The sequence below is a fragment of the Eretmochelys imbricata genome, chromosome 14 (genome assembly GCF_965152235.1).
Source record: "Eretmochelys imbricata isolate rEreImb1 chromosome 14, rEreImb1.hap1, whole genome shotgun sequence".
Taxonomy (NCBI): domain Eukaryota; kingdom Metazoa; phylum Chordata; order Testudines; family Cheloniidae; genus Eretmochelys; species Eretmochelys imbricata.
The window spans coordinates 33,486,293-33,494,597 of NC_135585.1; positions in this window are offsets into that span (position 1 = coordinate 33,486,293).

Genomic DNA, 8,305 nt, shown 5'->3' on the forward strand with positions numbered 1-8,305 from the left:
TACAGCTCACTTCATCGGATGCATACTGTGGAAACTGCAGAAGACATTATATACACAGAGAGCATGAAACAATACCTCCTCCCACCCCACTCTCCTGCTGGTAATAGCTTATCTCCTTACAATGACAGGTTTCAGAGTGACAGCCATGTTAGTCTGAATTCGCAAAAAGAAAAGGAGTACTTGTGGCACCTTAGAGACTACAATGTGTATGAAAATCAAGGTGGGCCATTTCCAGCACAAATCCAGGTTTTCTCACCCCCCGGGGGGGGGTGTGTGAGAAAACCTGGATTTGTGCTGGAAATGGCCCACCTTGATTATCATGCACATTGTAGGGAGAGTGGTCACTTTGGATGAGCTATTACCAGCAGGAGAGTGAGTTTGTGTGTGTATGGGGGTGGGGGGGGGGGTGAGAAAACCTGGATTTGTCCTGGAAATGGCCCACCTTGATTATCATACACATTGTAAGGAGAGTGGTCACTTTGGATAAGCTATTACCAGTAGGAAAGTGAGTTTGTGTGTGTATGGGGCGGAGGGTGAGAAAACCTGGATTTGTGCTGGAAATGGCCCAACTTGATTATCATACACATTGTAAGGAGAGTGATCACTTTAAATAAGCTATTACCAGCAGGAGAGTGGGGTGGGAGGAGGTATTGTTTCATGGTCTCTGTGTATATAATGTCTTCTGCAGTTTCCACAGTATGCATCCGATGAAGTGAGCTGTAGCTCACAAAAGCTTATGCTCAAATAAATTGGTTAGTCTCTGAGGTGCCACAAGTCCTCCTTTTCTTTTTAGGAAAGTTGTGGAAGCTCCTTCACTGGAGGTTTTGAAAAGAAGGCTGGATAGCCATCTGTCTTGGATGATGTAGACACAACAAATCCTGAATCTTGGCAGGGAGTTAGCGTGGATGACCCTTTTGGTCCCTCCTAACCCTGTGATTCCCTGAAACAAATCTAGGCTTCTGACCGTCCAAAAATGTGTCCCATTGGACTGCCCCTGAGATCAGCTTTTCAATGGCATGAAAGACCAGTTTAGGAATATCTCAGAATGTAGTGAGCTGCCAAAGTTTTAGTATCTATGTGAGCAAATGTTTCCTCAGAAACTCCTTTGTCAAGAACACCCATGGCACCATGTACTGATTTGAGGGAATAGGCAGTGTTCTTTGAGCTCAGGGACAAGGAGTTCATTCCTCTGCTCAGGTGATTTGCATGCTGTGCCTATTGGCACTCTCAGCTTGCCTTTCTGCTTGGTGTGCGGGTGGCACAGATGACAGTGAGCCACCCCATAGGACAGCTGGGAGGGGAATCTGCTGCTCTGGCTCGTGGGGTATTTCACGGTTACAGAGCCTGAACAGAGTCCAGCCTGTACTCTAATCTCCTAGCACACTCTTGGGGTGAAGACCTATTGTCTAATACCTCCTCTTGAGAATGGGGACCCAGTGTCTGACTGCCTAGACTCTCTGGGTGCAGTGCTGACACCTCAGCCTGCCTCATGCTTAAACACGCCCTTTCCCAGACCCCACCCAAAAGGTTTGAGGCTCCTGGGTTACAGTTTAACTCTCAGGGGCACACCGTAGTGGTGTTCCTGCAACAGATCAGGATTTCTGTGTCACCCAGTGGTGCTCTGCTCTCACTCTGGGCTGTACAGTGCATACAGGGAAAGGCCAACAAATACTTTATTTATTTAATGGTTATGGGTAGACAGCTTAGAAAGATGAAGTCCGACAGAGGAGCAAGAAGGTCAGAGGTGCTGGGATCTTACAGAGAAATCGACAACAGCTAGGAAATGTTACACTGGACAATGCTTTCCTACCACATTACTCTGGGCAGCCTCCTCTATGGGAACTGTAGTGTGAGCTCTGTGCTGCTTGGATCTGTCACAAATCTCACAGTTGGGATCTGATTCTTCTCACAGAGCAGTTTGAAATCTCGCCCTTGACTCACACACTCTCCCTTCTGGCTCTTCTTGCTTTTGTAAACATGAGTTCTTCCCTCAGGGCTCCTATTACTCCAGGCCCCGCCTGGAGCTGGTAGCAGGGGCATGGTCAGATAAAGGGCATGGCTCAGATGCCACACTGTGCCAGCTCCTGGTGCTGGTTTGGCCAGAAGTTCCTTTGCCCAGCAGTGTCATTGCAATGAGGATGGGAGAAGTCTCGTTCTGATTCCTCTCCCCAGGACTTGGTGATTCAGGCTCAGCTCAAATGGTGCTCACAGTCTGTAGACACCAGATCCTTGGAAGCAGCTTCCACTTGGAGATTTTTGGCTGAGCTTAGAGACATCCTGGGATCTCTCTGCAGAGTGGAAAGAATCACTCTCCAGAGCCAGTAATGGAGCAGCAATTAGGCACGTCCCCTCCTGCCACAGGCTTGTTGTTACTCAGCTGGAATCCCCAAACAGCTGTCCTGAGAACCTGGTCCCTCTGGCATTGTGCAGGAGCAGATTTAAAGAGACATACCCTGGGAGCCAAAGATCCAGGATGGTGCAGCCTGGACTTTGTGCAGTAACAGGATGGGAATCATAGAATATCAGGGTTGGAAGGGACCTCAGGAGGTCATCTAGTCCAACGCCCTGCTCAAAGCAGGACCAATCCCCAATTAAATCATCCCAGCCAGGGCTTTGTCAAGCCTGACCTTAAAAACTTCTAAGGAAGGAGATTCTACCACCTCCCTAGGCAACGCATTCCAGTGTTTCACCACCCTCCTAGTGAAAAAGTTTTTCCTAATATCCAACGTAAACCTCCCCCACTGCAGCTTGAGACCATTACTCCTTGTCCTGTCATCTTCTACCACTGAGAATAGTCTAGAACCAGTATATAAAAACTGTAAAGTTTCTAACCTGAAGGTTTCTGCCTTTTCTTTTCTCCTTCCAGCTATTCCTTTTCTTTCCTCTCACTTGATTTCACCTTCTCCCTTTGCCTTGCTTCTTTCTTTCTACTGTATCCCCTTCTCTTATTATTTCAAATCTTCCATTCTCCTCCTCTTTCCTCTCCCCAGCTGCCCCGCCTATCTTCCTCTTCTTGGAGCACAAGAAAAAAAGATTGCCTCCAGCTATAAGGAAACAAAGGACACCTCATCAACCAGCAGTGAGGAAAAACTGTCTCTGACCCTAAGAAAATGGAATGAGATGGCATTGCAGTACAGAGCTGAGCAATCAGCCAGTAGGTCAGGAACTGACAATAGTGACAAAGGAACACAAAGGATCAAATGCTAAACCCCTCTCAGTGGCTGAAAGTTCATCTGGTGGCAGGTCACGGGCCACTGTGGAAGGTGCTGGAATCTCAGCCTGGTCCCTAGTGGGGCAGGTGTCACCATCATACACCGATATAACTAGCTGGGCCTGCACTGACTGGTTCCCTTTGTCATCGGTCTCAGCAGCAGAGGCCAACGACTCAATGGCTAGTGGAATCAGAACTTTCATCTCAGCTTTAGAGAGAGATTTTCCCCAGGTCAGGGTTGAAGTCCAATGGCTGTGGGCAGCATGCATGAGGGGAGCTGGTTACAGGGCTCCTGCACTGCACAGTGTGTGGGATAAACAGATACGTCCAATCCCCTAGGCTCTCAGGACACTTGTCTGTTCCAGCTGCAAGATGGCGATCTGGGAACAGACTGAGGAGACCTGATAGTGTCTGGGGAGCAGCCACCTGGGACTAGGAATTGAAACTCAACTGTGGTGGGAAAGGAGCAGTGACTAGACATGCTACTGCAGATATACTTAGTTCAACTGGGTACAATGCTGTTGACTGAAGTTATGCCAACAATCAAAAACCAGTATAATTACATCACTTGTGCATGTTCACAGAATGCTTCTTCCGTCGGCAGAGCGCGTCCACACTTAGTGCTCAACAGTAAGAGCAGTGCACTGTGCGTGGCTATCCCACTGTGCTACTCAGCACCTTCTGCAGCTAGGCGTTGTGGGAACACAGAGTGGATCGCAGCGTGTCATGAGTGCAGGCTCAACGTCCCATGATGCAGTTTTTCCCACCCTATCATTCCATGGGCTTCCAACTGTGTTTCATGGCATTTTTCAATGGTCCCTGTTTACTGTGTGCCTGCCATCTCTCTCTGAAAGGATGGATCCTGCCCTGCTCTCTACCGTTGTGGTCCCTGTTATAAACACATCATGGATGGTCATGCAGCATATCATGGACTCCCAATCTGGACGGGAATCAGAGTTCCCTGTCCTGCTGTGTGCCATGGAAAGGAACAACACAAGATTACTTTTGGCATTCATGGAGCAGCTGCATATGGTGGATCGTCGCTTCTGGGCTCGGGAAACAAGCACTGAGTGGTGGGATCATATTATGTAGGTTTGGGATGATAGGCAGTGGCTGCAGAACTTTTGGATGTGGAAATATGGCCAGTTGGTGAAGCTTCCCCTAGGGGAATCTATCCCCCTGTCCCTTCCTCTGGTGGCCCTGCCCAAGCTCTGCCCTGCCCCACCCCCACTCTGCCCCACATCCTGCCCCTCTCCATGCCTTGCCCATGCTCCACCCCATGGCCTGCTACCACTTGGCCCCCTCGCCTGCCCCTCACCATCACTCTTTATCTGCTGAGGAGGAGAGGAGCAAGCAGAGGGCAGAGGAGGCCTAGGGGGAATGGGTGGAGATGTTCGGCCACCTCCCCACTGAAACCCTCTTCCCACTGCTTGCTGTCACCATTCACTCCTCTCCTCCTACTCAGTGAGCAGTATGTGGTGGGGACCTCAGGGCAAAGGGCAGAGCAGAGACAGGAAGGGGTGGAGTGAGGGCAGGCCTCAGAGGGAAGAGTGGGGCCTCAGGGTGGAGTGCAGGCGTGGCCATGGCCCAGGTGTCGCTGTTCACGTGTGGTGGATCAGCAGTTTTGGGAGGTTTAGCCTCTCCTGGCCTATGATCCCTGCCGCCCTTGTGTGGAAAGTCATCTTCATGGAACTGTGTGCAGAGCTTGCCCCAGCACTGAAGCACAAGGACACCAAAATGAAAGGTTTCAGAGTAACAGCCGTGTTAGTCTGTATTCGCAAAAAGAAAAGGAGTACTTGTGGCACCTTAGAGACTAACCAATTTATTTGAGCATGAGCTTTCGTGAGCTACAGCTCACTTCATCGGACGCATACCGTAGCTCACGAAAGCTCATGCTCAAATAAATTGGTTAGTCTCTAAGGTGCCACAAGTACTCCTTTTCTTTTTACCAAAATGAAAGTTGCCCTCTGGGTGGAGAAGCACATGGTGATCACTCTGTGGAAGATGGAGACTCCAGACTGTTACTGGTTGGGCATGAATTAGTTGGGAGCTGGGATGTCCACCACTGGGTGTTGCGGTTTAAAGATAAGACAGAACAAAGCTTTAGGCAAGCAAGCAGGCTGGTCTGCCGACAGGCTTCTGCCTGTCAGCTTTTCCACCCTCTTTTTTATTTTTTTTCCCCTTGCGCATTACATACTCCAACCGCAAAAGCAAACAACAAAGGAAATAATATGACTTTGATTAATATTTTTATTTACTAGCCTCTATCTAGTACAGTCCTTGCTCTCAGGCCTTGAGCCCAGTCCAAGGAAGCTTCCCACGGTTCATGTCCTTTGGGCGACTTCCCATGGTCCATGTCCTTGGACGGAGCAGTGTGTGCACTGCTCCTACACAACACTCAGGGTGTGCCCTGAATGTTTTCAGGTGCATGAACTCTATATGAACCCTTCAACTGGGGCCACATGAATGCAAGTTTGCAGGGCCATTAATCGCATCCTGCTATGAAGGACTCTGACTCTTGGCAATGTGCATGAAATAGTGGATGGCTTTGTAGCACTGGGATTCCCTAACAGCAGCAGGGTGATAGATGGCACACTGTAATGGTCCCTCACTTTCCCATGGTGAGGGAGGCCACTCAGTCCGGTCCCGTCTGGCCAGGACCAGAGTCCGCAGGACAGTCAAGAGCTCACAATAGCGCTGAGCGACCAACAGTCACAGGCCAGCTTTAGCCTGGGCTTGGGAGGCTCAAGCTGCCAGTCCTTAAACAGGGTCTATAACTGAACTGGGCCCCGGGCTTGAGGAGGCTCAGGCAGCCAGCAAACAAACAGTCTGCAAGGGTGACTGGTAAAGGAGGCTCCTTCTCCAGAGCAGGAGCTTCTCAGGAAAGTGTAGGGAGTTAGCCACCCAGGGTGGGGTGGCAGCGGGACGCGGTCCCACCCTACTCCACCATGTCCCACCCCAGGGCCCTGGCAGGGGCACGATCGGCTGCCCCTGCGTCGGTGGGGATCCAGCCGCAACACGCCGACTGAGCCACAGCCCCTGGGGCTGCCCCGGGCTACTTCCTGCCTCCCCGGGGGTTGGTACCTGTGGCCTTCAGGCCTCTTCCGGCTCCTCGGGGTACACAGCAGCAGGCTTTCTGGGCCAGTTGGCGTAACAATCAGTGAACCCAAGTTCCCGGGTTCCCTGAAGACGTTCAATGAGTGCTACTTTTTCACCATCACTCCCAGGATCTATTTTCCATCCAATTCCACACTCACTCCCACTCTCCCACTGTGGACCTGTATACAAAATCAAACTGCCTGCCCAGGTATCCGGTTACTGAACAGAACCGCCCCAGCACAGCTAACACTGTGGCATGGTTTGCAGTAGAATAAAGTTCTGATAAACGTTCCCCTTCTCCCAAGTCTTGCAGGGTCCCACAGATGCCCTGTGAGGCAGTGCAGCTAAGGGCACAGATGGGACCTTGATCAGTTCAGTCTGTACTGAGGATTCTGAGAGCCACATGTGCTCAGTGGCTCCCCCAAAACAACAGAGAGTGCAGGGGGCACCCACACCCAGGGATTGGTACCACCATGTTATGCGATGGACTCTTTGCAAAATTACTGTACTTAGTGATGGACATTGGGGGAGGGGGGTTATGTCATTCAGTCATTCAACATTTTTTAAAAATTATCACGGACCTCAAAATTTTTACCATGGACACTTGGGTCTGTGAATGGACACATTGCCTACCCCTGTTCACACCTCTCCTAACACCATTCCTCCCTTCCCTGACTTCAGCTTTCTCTGTTCCTGGATCCCTCCCTTCTGCCCACTCAACCCTTCCCTGGGATCTCCCCATCCACTTCTCAGAGCTCCACCTCCATATACTGGGGTCTCTTCTCTTTCATTTCTGCAAGGGGCTCTTCCTACTTGTGGCCTTCCCCCCCTCCATTATATACCCCTCCCCCAAGTCTTCCTCTTGTGATCTGGGCTCGTCACTTCCTACTGCTGCAGCCCCCATCCCACTCCACCCTAGTGTAAGCAGGGGAATGGTCCCACTATTGTGGGGAACTTTCCTGGCTTATACACTACCCCGATGGAATTGACTTGAGAAAGGATATGAGTCCTCACTCCTAGCCCCTTTACACAGAAGCCTGCCTAACCTCAAGGGCTCCCCTTCCACTCTCCTGTGTGGCAGAGTCCTCATAACCCCCAACATCACTGGGCCAAGGATTCCTGGGGGGCTTGACCCACAATCTTGTCATTGTCACTTAGGACAAAGGCTAGAGTGTCCCCACTCTGAGGTATTCTCTCCACTCTGGACACTTCTCTGACCCACTGATCATTATATACATTTCATAGCAAATACAATTTACTGAACAGCAACAAATTTAAAAATATAAGGTGTAACGATGCTGCCTTTGGTGGGACACTTCTGAGAGTATCAGTTCAGGACAAATTGCTTCAAGCAGGGGAATTACAGCCCAAGGTTGGGGTTTCTCCACTTCTAAGGCACACCAAACCAGCCAGACAAAGAGGACTTTGGTTTCACCCCACTGGCTAACCATAAGTCATACAAGCAATTCCCTTAGACACTCCAGTTTCCCAGTATCACCACCAGTGCCACTCATTATGGGGACGAATGGTTATGAAAACCAATACCCCAATAAAAGAAAAAAGGTTCTCTCAATCCCAAAGGACCAAGCCCCAGACCCAGGTCAATATACAAGTTAGATCTTACCCACAAATCACACTGTTGCCAATCCTTTAGAATCTAAAATCTAAAGGTTTATTCATAAAAGAAAGAAATATATATGAGAGCTAAAATTGGTTAAATGGAATCAGTTACATACAGTAATGGCAAAGCTCTGGTTCAGGCTTGTAGCAGTGATGGAATAAACTGCAGGTTTAAATTAAGTCTCTGAGTACATCCACATCTGGGATGGGTCATACAGTTCTTTGTTCGGAGCTTCAGTGTAGCAAAGTTCCTTCAGAGGCCAGAAGCAGGATTGAAGACAAAATGGAGGGGTTTTCAGGGCCTTTTATATTCTCTGCCTGTGGAAGGACCCCTTTTGTTCTTACTGCGGAAAATGACAGCAGCAAGATGGAGTC